The sequence below is a fragment of the Ambystoma mexicanum genome, chromosome 8 (genome assembly GCF_040938575.1).
Source record: "Ambystoma mexicanum isolate Mex_15411 chromosome 8, UKY_AmexF1_1, whole genome shotgun sequence".
Classification (NCBI taxonomy): Eukaryota; Metazoa; Chordata; class Amphibia; order Caudata; family Ambystomatidae; genus Ambystoma; species Ambystoma mexicanum.
In genome coordinates this window covers 157,385,441-157,399,914 of record NC_090929.1, presented here as the reverse complement: position 1 = coordinate 157,399,914, position 14,474 = coordinate 157,385,441, and the positions used below count along the sequence as shown (strand labels likewise).

At 49.6% G+C, this 14,474-nt stretch overlaps 1 protein-coding gene and 1 non-coding gene across 2 annotated transcripts in view; one reads left to right on the top strand and one right to left on the bottom strand.

Annotated features, from left to right (window-relative positions):
• The window catches only part of LOC138471738 (kelch-like protein diablo), a 188,735-nt gene that overhangs the window by 40,619 nt on the left and 133,642 nt on the right, over positions 1 to 14,474 (bottom strand). The window lies entirely within an intron of this gene.
• Positions 9,057 to 9,210, top strand: LOC138474851 (5.8S ribosomal RNA). The gene has a single exon (XR_011269082.1). It is a non-coding gene; the product is annotated as a 5.8S ribosomal RNA (ribosomal RNA).

Sequence of the window (14,474 nt, the reverse complement as noted above, 5' to 3'; positions counted from 1 at the left end):
TTAACATTGTCTTTCGCCTTGCATCTACCTCTTCAAAAGTTTTCTACTAAAGACTTGACTGCAGCTACAAGAACATTTTTGCTCCTAAATTCTTGGTCCTGTACCACTGACTCTGGCTCAGGCCTATTGACTCTGGCTCATTTGTTAGATCTGCTCTCACTAGATTAGTTTTCAATGAGAAATGCGTTGATGCACCTAAATCTTCTAAACCCCTCTTCCTTCCTACTGTTGTAACTTGTGGAGTGCCATTTTGCTCAGTTTTCATTCACTTGTCTTTTGGTTAAAGTGTTACTGTGCATTACTTGTTCACAAAACTTCAGGGAAGTGTTGCTAGGGGGTGACTGAAGATATTTCGGTTTAACTTGTACTTTCCCTCCCTTTCGTTGAATTGGTAGAGTGCCATTTGTAGTAGGTTTTCACTGTGCCGTTTTGCTCAGTTTTCACTATACCGCAAACTTGTCTACAATTGAATAGGGAGTTGTATATGCTTTTCTTTTGACTAAACTTAACTTACTTTATTAACTGTGAGCTATGTGTTGACTTAGAAGCGTATAAAATAAATATATATTCTCTTTTTAATACAAAACTTTGGTCAGTGTTTCCTTGCTCCATAGTACTGTACTACCTATTGTGTCAACCCTGAATACTGCTCATCTCCCTCTTGAGATAAGTCTGACTGCTCAGCCACAGCTACCAACTAAATCCTTGTGGTACAGACTGATACCAAAGGTGATTTATTGCTCTCATCTGTAGTCCTAAATTGGGGTAGTGCTCCCTAATGGAACTGCCGTGGATTCTGCCTAACACTGGTGTACAGTGTTGAGGATAAAAGTATTGGATTGACATTTTAGTGTGTTACTAGTGCCTTGGTGCAACTAACCACAAGGTTAGCAATCACAAAACGTTATTTTAATAAAAGTCAAAATTATGGAAAGTTATAGCCAGGAGACCCTCCTTACTAATACAGCTGATTATTTTAGGGATCTGTGTAGACAGAAAGGTCTTCCTGTCAGAGGCAAGAAACAAGAAATGATTGATAGGCTGTTAGAGAAACAAAGTCTGGATGGTGGTGCTGTAGTGCCCACTACTCCAGCAAATGTGGCAAACAGTAATGAGGATAATGTTGAAGATGTTATTGTTGAGACAGATGAGGAAGAGGAGGATAACTATGTCACCCCCTCCGGTCGTCTGCCTGCTCAAGGGCCTCAACCTGTAGCTACTGGACCCTTACCAGGTCCCACATTAAGTCCTGAATGTATCTCCCTAGAAAGAATGGCTCAAAGAAATGGAGCTCAACCATGAGAATGAGATGAAGAAATTGTCTGTGGAAAATGCTTCTCTCCCGGAATCCTCTAGATCTTTCAGTCCAAAAAGACCCCGGATGCCTAAAGAGATTGTGGGTATGTATGAACCTAACTTGGATTATTAGATTGGCTTGCTATGTTTGAATATAACCATGGGTTCCAGGCTATCACAAGTTATCAGCTGATCCCCTGGTTATTCTCTAGGCTCCCCCCTGTTGCATCTGATGTGGTAATGGAGTTGGGGGAGGAGGATAGAAAGGATTCTGAATGTGTAAAGCTAGCTTTAATAGCTAGATTTGGGAAGACTCCTTCCCAGTGCCTTAAGAGGTTTAGGACCCTCAAAAAGCATGATAGTACCCCTTCTACTTGGGTGAATGAGTGTTTGAAGAACTTAGAGGGGTGGATTAAGGGTTATAGAGTTAACACTTATGAAGGAATGAGAAATCTTGTTATGATGGAGTATATCTATGATGCCTGCTCTCCTGAGCTCAGACAGCACTTAGATGATTCAAAAGAGGTTGAATCTAAGAAACTGGCTAAGGCTGCTGACTTGTGGGTTGCCAACAGGGCTACTCACAAGGATTCAAGGGTAACTCAGAAAAAGGATGAGGGAAAGCAGCCAAAGAGAGACAACAAAGATAATTCAAATAATTCCAATTCCAAAGAGGGCCACAAACAAATTTCTAAGGGTAAACCACAAGGGAAACCTAATCAGGCTAGTGTACGTTCTGGTCGCAGACCAGAAGGAGGTCAGAGCAAGCCACCATTCATAAAGACATTTGGAAAATGTTATGTTTGTGGCTCAACTGACCATGTGAAAGGGGATCCCAGATGTAAGGGTAAACCTTCAGGGGTCCACACTGTCTCCTTAGCCTTCGCTGCAGAGGAGGAAGTACATATGGCCAGTGGAAACTTTCAACTACTAGATGATGGTCCCATTGGAGTCTCAGCTAGTGTATCTTTAGTATCTCTTGGGTTGTGGGAACAACAGAATGTAGATGTGTATAATTCTATCCCTCCTAATACTAAAGAGTATTATAAAGACAGTGTCCTAGTCAATGGTCAGGAGACTTCTGCCATTAGAGACACTGGGGCCAGCATAACTGTGGTGGACACATCTTTTTTCAAGGTGGAGGATGTTGCTAAGGCACCCAAATGCCTCACCAAGTTAGTTGGAGGGCCTGTGCAGATGCTTCCCCAATTACCAGCTCTCATCCAGTGCAATGAAATGACTGTCAGGATACCTGTGAGTGTACAATCTGAAGTACCAGGAAGGGTGCTGTTGGGAAATGATCTGAAAGACCTGGGAGTAGTGTCAAGTACTCCCAGACCTCCTAGTAAGAGATTACAGGAGCTTACCAGACCTGCAAGGGAGAGGACCTTGAGGGGCTCTCCTGAGGAGATGATAGAAAAAGAAATCACTCCTACTCCACTGGAGTTACTTACTGCTATCTCTAAACAACTAGAAGCAAAGGGGAGACCCAAGACTTCCAAACAGAAACCAGCAGAAAGCACTCCAGTGCTACCAACCAGGACGTCTCCTAGGTTAACAAAAATCACACCTGTGATTCCTCCTCCAGCTGAGGCTGAGAGTGAGGTACAACCCTGTGTGGCTGAACTAGAGCCTGAGGACTCAAATCTAGTAGGAGGCCAGGAACTCGTTGGAGATCTTGACCCTGTGGACCATCCTGAGCTGCAGTCGTTACTGGCAGAAGGTTGACCCCAGAGGGCAGACTTCAGTAAGGGACAAAGAGAATGTCCAACTCTGGAGGTCTTCACCACCAGGCAGCTTCTCAGCTTGAAGGGCAAGAGCCTGGGAAGTATAGGTTACACTGGGAAGATGGCCTCTTCTCTAGTGAACCAACAGAGTCAACTCCTGGGGACTACAAAAGACTTGTAGTGCCCCAAGCAAACAGACTCCAATTCTTGCAACTAGCCCATGAGATACCTTTGGCTGGTCACTTGAGCTTCAAGAAGACCAAGGAAAGGCTCTCTCTCTACTTTTATTGGCCTAAAATGGGGGCTTAGGTAGATAAGTATTGCAAGAGTTGCTACACTTGCCAAACCTCTGGTAAAAGTGGCTCCAAGAATGTGGCACTTCTAGTGCCTCTCCCTGTGGTGAGAGTACCATTTGAGAGGGTAGGAATCGACATTGTTGGTCCCCTTAATCCTCCGACTTCTTCAGGCAACAGGTTTATACTTGTTGTAGTAGACCATGCTACTAGGTTCCCTGAAGCAATTCCTATGAGGACTGTTACAGCTCCGGCTGTAGCTAAGGCCCTCCTTGGTATTTTTACCAGGGTTGGGTTTCCTAAGGAGGTAATATCCGACAGGGGGTCACATTTTATGTCCCACTACCTGAAGGCCATGTGGAAAAACTGCAGAGTTACCTACAAGTTCTCAACCACATACCACCCTCAGGCAAATGGATTGGTAGAAAGGTTTAATAGAACCATGAAGAGCATGATAGGAGCTTTAGAAGACCCCCTTAAGAAAAAGTAGGATCTTCTACTGCCATGCCTTCTCTTTGCATATAGAGAAGTCCCTCAGGAGGGAGTGGGTTACATTCCTTTGACCTTCTCTATGGCCATCCGGTTAGAGGTCCATTGGCCCTGATCAAGGAGGGGTTGGAGAGTGCTCCTTCCCTCACACCAGTCAGAGTCACTGACTATGTGATAGGACTCCGGAGGAGAATGTCACACATGATGGCTGAAGCAAGTGATAACTTGAAAGCAGGTCAGGCTCTGGTCAAGCATTGGCATGACTAGAAGGCCAACATGGTTGGGTTTGCTCAAGACCAGCTAGTTCTTGTTATGGTACCAACAAAGCAGAGGGCCTTGCAGGATAAATGGATGGGACCCTTCAAGATTGTGGGAAAACGTGGAGAGGTGAACTATCTGGTGGACTTAGGCAATCCTAAGGAGGCTCCTAGAGTCTTTCACCTCAACCGTCTGAAAGCTTATGTCTCGAGACCAGAACTGGGAGCTTTGCTTCTAGCTTCAGCTCAAGAGGAGGAGGAGAGTGAACCTCTGCCTGACCTCCTCAGAGGCAAACCTTTAGATGAGAAAATAGAAGGAGTCAATCTCTCTTCTAATCTGACACCTGAGCAACAGGAGGAGTGCAAACTTCTGTTAAATCAATTTGCCCCTCTGTTCTCACTGACACCAGGTTTGACCCCTTGGGGCCAACATGATATCCAAACTGGTGACTGTCTACCAGCAGGGGCTACAGGATGTCAGAAAATGTAAGAACCCACATCAAAGGAGAGGTCAACAAGATGCTTGATCTCGGGGTAATAGAGCCCTCTATTAGTCCGTGGTCTAGCCCAGTTGTGTTAGTACCAAAGGCAGGATCCAAGGAGTTGAGATTCTGTGTGGACTATAGAGCTCTGAATGCAGTCACTAAGACTGATGCCCATCCTTTGCCAAGGACAGATGAGCTGGTGGATAGACTTGGTTCAGCCAAGTTCCTCAGCACATTTGATCTCACGTCAGGCTATTGGCAAATAGCCCTGACTGACCATGCCAAGGAGGAAACTGCATTCTCCACCCCAGTTGGCTTATACCAGTTTACGGTTATGCCTTTTGGACTAAAGAATGCACCTGCTACATTCCAAAGGATGGTTAATCAGGTTCTGAATGGTATGGATGACTTCTGCATGGCATACTTGGATGACATTGCAGTGTTCAAGCCTACTTGGAAAGAACATGTTGACCACCTAGGATATGTTTTGCAGGCTCTGCAACAGGCCCATCTGACCATAAAGGCAAGCAAATGTCAAATTGGTCAGAGTAAAGTGGTCTACCTTGGGCATGAGGTAGGAGGTGGTGAAATAAGGCCTTTGCTCAGCAAGATTGAATCTGTGCAAAATTGGACAACCCCTTCTACTCAAACCCAGGTGAGAGCCTTCCTAGGCCTCACTGGGTATTACAGGAATTTTATTGAAAACTATGGATCCATAGCTTCTCCACTGAATGTAATCTCTTCTCCTAAGTTTCCTAAAAAGGTCAAATGGAATGAGGAGTGCAATCAGGCCTTTGAAAGCCTAAAGAAAGCCCTTTGTCAAGCTCCAGTTCTCAGAGCTCCTGACTACCACCAACCCATCATTGTACAGACAGATGCTTCCAATATAGGTATAGGTTCAGTACTCAGTGAACTGGATGAGAAAGGTAGGGAACACCCCATTTGCTTCATCAGTAGGAAACTGAAGGAACCTGAAACAAGGTGGGCAACTATTGAGAGAGAATGTTTTGCCATTGTGTGGGCTTTGAAGAAGTTTAGACCATACATATATGGATCTACTTTCACCATTCAAACAGACCACCAACCCTTGAGATGGTTGATGCAAATGAAAGGGGAAAACCCAAAACTGCTAAAATGGTCAATCTGCCTCGAAGGGTTTGATTTTATCATTGAGCACAGGTCAGGATGTCACCACCAAAATGCTGATGGTCTCTCTAGGATGTTTTTAACCCACTAGAGGTATGAGTCTCATCCAGGAGTGGATTAGATCCTCCTGTCCCTTAGTCTGGGGGGGGGGAGGGGCAAGTATTAGGGAGAATTCTCATTTTATGGCTAATTTCCCTTACCTATAGAATCCCCCAGCAGCTTTGCTGGATTTGAAGGGTTTATTTCTTTTTACCTGCTAAGAGTGAGACTCTTTTTCCGACTCTCAGGCATTTTTGCTATGTGTGTTCTAGGCTATTTTTGTGTTTAATGCCTATGGGATCTTTTCTCTCACCCATGGGAACCACCTTTATGCACATGTGTCCCACAGCACCCTCTGTGCCGTGACACAGGGGTGTCGTAGCGACCCCCAAACATAGACTCTATACCCTGGGACTGACTACTGTCTCCTGGGCATGTAAAGTCCCCCTTGACTTTACTAGTCGATTGTTATGAACTTAACCAGTACACCCCATCTTAATATGGAAGTACTGGAAGGGGTTCATAGTTTTTCCCCTACGTTCATTTTCGAGAGGGTGCCTTAAAGCCCCCCTCTACAAAGTTTCTGGCTGGTGGCAGTGGTTACTACCTTTTATATTCGACCGCAAATATTTCTCTATGGGATTTTCCCATTGTTCGAGGCTACCACTTTTACTGACAGCCTCTAACATACCGCCGGTTTATTTTATTATTAACTTTACTCCGGTAGGTTTTATTTGCCAGAACTTTGATAAAACTTCTTTCTCGAGTCTTACTCCATTTTCCTAACCCAGGTCGGGGATCCTTTGTTCGTCCTTTTGGCAGGCTTCTGCCAAGAAGCCCTCCTTTTGGCGCCACTGAGTCTGGGGTGATATGTTGTTTGGGAGGGGGAGTAGAACCCCCGGACAGAGTTGCCACAGCAACTCAGGTTGCACTCTAACCTGATAGTCTGGAGGGTCTCCCGCCAAGAAGACCACTCCACTGTGTGAGTGACAGCTAGGCTGTATGAATGGGTCTCTTTCTGCATAAAAGCAGGGTCCTGAGGACTGGAAGAGCAAGACGTCGCCACGGGAACTACGGAACCGAAGGGAACAGAAGCCAGAGACATCATCAGCATCTACACCACCGGTGAAGCCCTGCCGGATCGTCTCACCACTTTTCTTCCACACGACGAGAGGAGATCTTCATCGAAAGAGCCTTCTTCCCTTGAGCTTGTGGGCACAACCAGTTCACCCATCGCATCCTCGGACCTGCCTTGGTTGAATCGACAGTGCTCAGCACTTGGAGACCGGATAGCCAGGCAGCTATCGCCCCGGACCGTGATTAAAAGGAGCGTACCTTTTAAACTTCGTTTGGCAGCACCGTGGCTGGTTTCATCCCTGGGTAGTGAAGTGACTCGAACCTTCCTCTATGATGAGAGCCTCTCTTCCTCTGCTGGACACTCGAACTGCAGGAACTACCAGGAACAACCGCCTCCGCAGGAGCCACTTCTTCTTTAAGGTACATTGTTCCGCCAGGCCTCCCTTTCCCTGTGGTAGCCATAAAGGTGGTTTAAATCCTTTAGCAACTCGTTGCGTTGGCCGCCCTTTCTCCTAACATTGTCTTTTGCCTCGCATCTACCTTTTCAACATTCACTTACCAAAGACTTGACTGCAGCTACAAGAACATTTTTGATCCTAAGCTCTTGGTCCTGTACCACTGACTCTGGCTCAGGCCTATTGACTCTGGCTGATTTGTTAGATCTGCTCTCACTAGATTGTTTTTCAATGAGAAATGTGTTGATGCACCTAAATCTTCTTAACCCCTCTTCCTTCCTACTGTTTTAACTTGTGGAGTGCCATTTTGCTCAGTTTTCATTTACTTATCTCTTTGCTAAAGTATCACTGTGCATTACTTGTCCACACAACTTCAGGGAAGTGTTGCTAGGGGGTGTACGAAGATATTTCTGTGTAACTTGTGCTTTCCCTCCCTTTCGTTACATTGTTAGAGTGCGATTTGTAGTAGGTTTTTACTGTGCTGTTTTGCTCAGTTTTCACTTAACCGCAAACTTGTCTACAATTGAATAGGGAGTTGTGTATATCTTTTCGTGACCTAATTTAACTTACTTGATAATTGTGATACATGCGTTTGATTAGAGGTGTATACAATAAATATATATTCACTTTTTAAGCTCAAAGCTTTGGTCAGTGTTTCCTTGTTCCATAGCCTAGTGTGCCTAATGTGTAAAACCTGAATACTGCTCATCTCCCTCTTGAGATAGGTCTGACTGCTTAGCCACAGCTACCAACTAAATCTTTGTGGCGCAGACTGATGCCAAAGGGGATTTATTGCTCACCTGTAGTCCTAATCTTGTGGAGTGGTCCCAGAGGGAACTGCACGGGATTCTGCCTAACACCGGCAGCTCCCCAGTGGTCAGATCCCTTCCACCGGAGGGGGGTCCGCGACCCAGCAGATGGACGGGGACGCCCCGGCGGGGTTGGGTTACCCGCCAGGGGACGTCCCCAGCTGACCGGAGAGAGGCGGGGAGACCCACCCCGAGTGGGGGCCCCCCGTCATCTCTCCTGACCGAGCCGGCCCCTGAGCCGCTGCACCGGGCGGGGGCACGCTCCTCAACCCCGACCTGCCAGCGGGCCGGGCGTCGAATTGGGTGCACCCTGGTCGGCAGGGAAGCCCCCGAGTGGGAGCAGCCGGGAGCTGAGGGAAGCCTGGCTGTTCTCGAGGGACGCCTCCCCAGGGCGGACAGGGGCCTGGCATGCGGGCGAGCCCTGAGCCATTGCGCAGCCGGGCGCACTCTATGGGTGGGCGTCGAGGTTCCGGCTGCCCATGTCCGCATGGGCGAGCTATGGCCCGGCCCACCGGCGCAGCGGGTGACCTTCCCTCTCGACCAGGTACCTGGAGCTCGGCCCCGTGCGGCCGGGCTGCGGTTTGAAGACTCTAGCAGTCCCACCCAACCCCCCTACCCGTGCCTACTCTGGCCCGCCTCTCGGTCCAGCTCCCCACAAAGGGAGCGGTGGAGGGGGTCGGGGGCAGGGGTAGGCTGAGCGGGAATCCGGCCGGGTGGGCCGGTGGTGGAGCGCCCTGCCTCCGTCGCCGTGGGAAGCCCTGCCGCCGTGCAGGCTTCCCAGGCTGAGCGCCTGGATGTTTTTTTTTTTGTTTTCTCTTAAAACCCCTGATGGTCTCGGCCGACTCCCAAGTGGGGCAGCTAGACGGGGCGCCGGGCTGTGTCTCATCCGCGGCGGGCGAGACGGGCGGTGCTGCCTACCCATCGGCCTCTCCTGCACCGGCAGGTTCGGGCCGACGTCTGGAACAAAACAAAATGTTGCCTGTGACTCTTGGCGGTGGATCACACGGCTCGCGCGTCGATAAAGAATGCAGCTAGCTGCGAGAATTAGTGTGAATTGCAGGACACATTGATCATCGACACTTCGAACGCACCTTGCGGCCCCGGGTTCCTCCCGGGGCTATGCCTGTCTGAGGGTCGCTTGAATGTCAATCGCCCTGGGGTTCCCTCCCTGGGGCACGGCTTGGACTCTCGCAGGGACCCCGTTCCTTTCGTCCTCAATCAGAACCGGCACGGGATCCCTCTGGACCCAGCCGCGCGGGCCCCGGTGGCAGGCAGTGGGAGGCGGCGGCGGCGGGCCTTGAAAAAGCCTGGCGCACCTCCGCGCCTTGCCCCGGGGCACCGGGCCGTGCTGCGTGTGGCTGTCTGTGGTGTCCCACGGCTGCCGGCGCGTGGCGGCTCCAGAGCGGGGGAAAGCGCACGATTGGCCACTGCCAGAGGCGTGGGGCTGTGCCAGGGGCTAACCCCCTCTGCGTGGCCCTGGGCCCGAGGTACGGCCGCCCCACAGAGCTCATGTGGCTCCCTCGACTACGACCTCAGATCAGACGTAGCGACCCGCTGAATTTAAGCATATTACTAAGCGGAGGAAAAGAAACTAACCAGGATTCCCTCAGTAACGGCGAGTGAAGATGGAAGAGCCCAGCGCCGAATCCCCATCCGGCGGCGGGCGCGGGAAATGTGGCATACAGAAGACTGACTCCCTGGCATCGCTCAGGGGGCCCAGGTCCTTCTGATCGTGGCTCACCCCGTGGACGGTGTTAGGCCGGTAGTGGCCCCCGGCGCGCCGGGATCGGGTCTTCTCAGAGTCGGGTTGCTTGGGAATGCAGTCCAAAGTGGGTGGTAAGCTCCATCTAAGGCTAAGTACAGGCGCGAGACCGATAGCCAATAAGTACCGTAAAGGAAAGTTGAAAAGAAGTTTGAAGAGAGAGTTCAAGAGGGAGTGAAACTGTTGAGAGGTAAACGGGTGGGGTCCGTGCAGTCCGCCCGGTGGATTCAACACGGCGGGCAGGTCGGTCGCCCGGAACGGCGGATACCCTCGCTCCGGCGGAGAGTGTTACAGCCCCCTGGCAGCAGTTTTGCCGTGTCCGAGGGAGATTGACCGCCGCCGCGCCTTTCTACGGCAACCGTCCCGGCCCCTCTGAGGGGTGCAACGGGCTATGGGGCCCCCTGCTCCCGGTGCGACTGTCGACTGGGGTGGACTGTCCTCAGTGCACCCCGACCGCGTCGCACTGCCGGGCGGGGAGGCCCACGAAGGGCACCAGGGGTCTGCGGTGATGTCGGTTACCCACCTGACCCGTCTTGAAACACGGACCAAGGAGTCTAAAACGTGCGCGAGTCGGAGGGCCGAACGAAAACCTGTGGCGCAATGAAGGTGAGGGCCGGCGCGCGCCAGCTGAGGTGGGATCCTGTCGCGGCATCGCGGCATCGCGGCGGGCGCACCACTGGCCCATCTCGCCCGCTCTGTCGGAGAGGTGGAGCATGAGCGTGTGTGATAGGACCCGAAAGATGGTGAACTATGCCTGGGAAGGGCGAAGCCAGAGGAAACTCTGGTGGAGGTCCGTAGCGGTCCTGACGTGCAAATCGGTTGTCCGACCTGGGTATAGGAGCGAAAGACTAATCGAACCATCTAGTAGCTGGTTCCCTCCGAAGTTTCCCTCAGTATAGCTGGCGCTCGGAAACCCCAGTTTTATCTGGTAAAGCGAATGATTAGAGGTCTTGGGGCCGAAACAATCTCAAGCTATTCTCAAACTTTAAATGGGTAAGAAGCCCGGCTCGCTGGTGTGGAGCTGTGCATCGAATGCGAGTGCCCAATGGGCCACTTTTGGTAAGCAGAACTGGCACTGCGGGATGAACCGAACGCCGGGTTAAGGCGCCCGATGCCGATGCTCATCAGACCCCAGAAAAGGTGTTGGTTGATATAGACAGCAGGACGGTGGCCATGGAAGTCGGAATCCACTAAGGAGTGTGTAACAGCTCACCTGCCGAATCAACTAGCCCTGAAAATGGATGGCGCTGGAGCGTCGGGCCCATACCCGGGCGTCGCCGGCACTGATAGCCACGGGGGCTAAGCCGCAACGAGTAGGAGGGCCGCTGCGGTGCGCACAGAAGCTCGGGTCGAGGGCCCGGGTAGAGCTGCCGCAGGTGCAGATCTTGGTGGTAGTAGCAAATATTCAAACAAGAACTTTGAAGGCCGAAGTGGGGAAGGGTTCCATGTGAACAGCAGTTGTCCCCAAGAGATGGGCGAGCACCGTTCGGAAGGGACGGGCGATGGCCTCCGTTGCCCTCAGCCGATCGAAAGGGAGTCGGGTTCAGATCCCTGAACCCGGAGTGGCGGAGACGGGTGCCCTCGCGGCATCCAGTGCAGTAATGCAAACGATCCCAGAGAAGCCGGCGGGAGCCCCGGGGAGAGTTCTCTTTACTTTGTGAAGGACAGGGCACCCTGGAATGGGTTTGCCCCGAGAGAGGGGCCTGAGCCTTGGAAAGCGTTGCGGTTCCGGTGGCGTCCGGTGAGCTCTCGCTGGTCCTTGAAAATCCGGGGGAGATGGTGTAAATCTCGCCATGGGCCGTACCCATATCCGCAGCAGGTCTCCAAGGTGAACAGCCTCTGGCATGTTGGGACAATGTAGGTAAGGGAAGTCGGCAAGTCAGATCTGTAACTTCGGGATAAGGATTAGCTTTAAGGGCTGGGTCGGTCAGGCTGGGGCGCGAAGCGGGGCTGGGCACGCGCCGCGGCTGGACGAGGTGTCACCCCCCCGAGGGCGGTGCCGACTCTGGACGTGAGCCGGGCCCTTCCTGTGGATCGCCCCAGCTGAGGTGGTCGCCTCTCTCCGTTCCCCTCCCGGGGTTTGGGCCCGGCGTTCTGCCTCGGCCGACGCCTAGCAGCTGACTTAGAACTGGTGCGGAGCAGGGGAATATTATTTGTCAATTGTATCCTCATTGATTAATTAGTCATCAATTGTATCCTCATTGATTTATTAATCTATCCATGCTAAGGTTTTTTTCCCTTAAGTTGTTTGTCCTTATTATTGTTTATCAATTGTATCCTTATTGATTAGTTAGCCTCTTTTGATTGATTAGTCATCAATTGTATCCTCATTGATTAATTAGTCTCTCGACACGTGTTTCTCCATGGATGTATCTCCATGGTTCCTCAGGAGAGAAACTGTCCTGTTTGATTGTTTATATGAAAATTATATTCTTATGCTTTCCTTTTATCCACTTTGTACTGTGGCACAGGTTAAATTACTCCTCCTTGTGGTCAGGTAATGTTCCTCAAGTCAAGGATTTTCCCAGGATGAGATTGTCCTCAGCTTCCTTCCCATGATAACCTGTTCTATGGTTTTTTCCACTTTGAGAGTTTGCAGCCATCGCTTTTTGCTCACTGTGCCTTTCACAGATGGGAAATATCCATATCAGTCTGTGTCCCACCCACATGGGCAGTCCAGCACCGAAATGCTATGGCAATTCCCTTCTGAACAAGAGTTCCAACAGCAACCCCATACACATGTTTCAGCCTTGTTGGGCTTAATTAGTGAGGTGGAGCTGTGCCTCTCTGAGCACAATGAGCAGGGAGTCCATGTCTGGGTTACCCCAGGTAACTCAGGGTAACCAACCTCAAGTTCCTTGCAAAAGAATTTCTAAAAAGGTAGCATGCCCCCCTCTCCAGAAATAACATGGCATGATAGCCTGTTCTGTGTTTTTTTTCCACTTTGAGAGTTCGCAGCCCTCGCGTTTTTGCTCACTGTACCTTTCACAGATGGGAAATATCCATTTGCATATCAGTCTTTGTCCTGCCAACATGGGCAGTCCAGCACAGAAATGCTTCGGCAATGCCCTTCTCTCAAAGTCACAGAACAGGTTATCATGCCATGTTCTTTCTGGAGAGGGGCGCCTGCTACCTTTTTTGAAATTTCATTGAGCTGCCAAAAACAGTAAGACAAATGCAACAATTCTTAGGCCTAGCCAACTATTGCAGGTCCTGGGTGCTTGACTACAGTACATACTTCCAACCTCTTTTAAAAGGTCTCAAGGAAGCACAGGTGGCAAAGAATAAACTAGTATGGATGGAAGAGATGAATGAAGGATTTCAGGAATTCAAAAAGGTGATTAGTACCGCCCCTGTGTTAGGGATTCCAAATTTGCAATTAAAAAGGCTTCAATTGTGACCATGGGGTGTTCAGTAACACTGTACGTAGAACATGCATTATTTACAATTTTGGAGAAACCTAAAAGTACATTGACCACACAGAGAACATCATGATATGAGGTAATTATTTCAAACCCTGCAATTAAAATAGTTAGGTGTAGCACAGTTAATCCAGAAATGTTTACAGCTGAACCAGTGGGAGAAGATGATGACATGCATGACTGTACTACATATGTGTTATGTGTTATGATGATATTCTCCAAGTTAGAGAGAATGCTCTAGGGAGTGGGGACGTGGTTTTCATTGACGGATCATTGAGAATTGACCAAAAGAGTGGGGTGAGACATACTGGATCAGCAGTGGTAAAACTGAACCAAGAGGGTACATTTGAAGTAATGATTATCAGAAGAATGTCCCCAAATTACTCAGCACAGGTTGCAGAATTAGCCATTCTTATTGATGGACTGCGAAGCTCAGAGGATGAGGAAGTGACAGTGTACTCTGACTCCACCTATGTGACATCAAATGTAAACGCAGGCTTGTCACGTTGGAAAAGGAGGGGCTTCCACCATGCGGACAGCACTCCAGTGCAACTTGCCTAATTATTAGAAACACTTATTGATACACTGAGTTTTCCAGAGAACATAGCGCAGCCCATTCAAAAAGAACAGATTTAATCTCTTGTGGAAATGAAGCCGCAGACTATGAGGCCAAAAAAACAGCCTATAATCCAACTATATCTGAGAGTGAGGTAAAATATATAAGGCAGCCAATGGGGCGATGCATGCTAGTTAAGGAAGTATTCGATACAATGACAAGTGTACAGTTAATTGAAATACAAGGACGAGCATCACCAGAGGAGAAAGAGTTATGGAAAAAATGGGGATGTCTTCTGCCCCCTACTGAGGCAATTTGGAGACAGGGTAGCAGTGGAAAGCCAATTATGCCTCTAGCACCATTGAGCATAGCGTTGGAGCAGCTCCACTACCCAGCGCATGTGACTCGAGAGAGTCTAGCTGCTACTATTGCAGAATAATGGTTCTTACCAAACCTATATGAACATGTGGCACAGTTCATTATAAACTGTATTGTATGCCAGACATGTACTGTAGGTCACACTTTGTGAACAGTGACAGGAGTAATTCCCAGACCCAGTGGACCATTCCAGCATCTGCACATAGATATGTTGCAATGGATATAGGTATATGTTAGTTGTAGTATGCCCCTTTTCAAGATGGATTGAGGTGGATCCATGCAT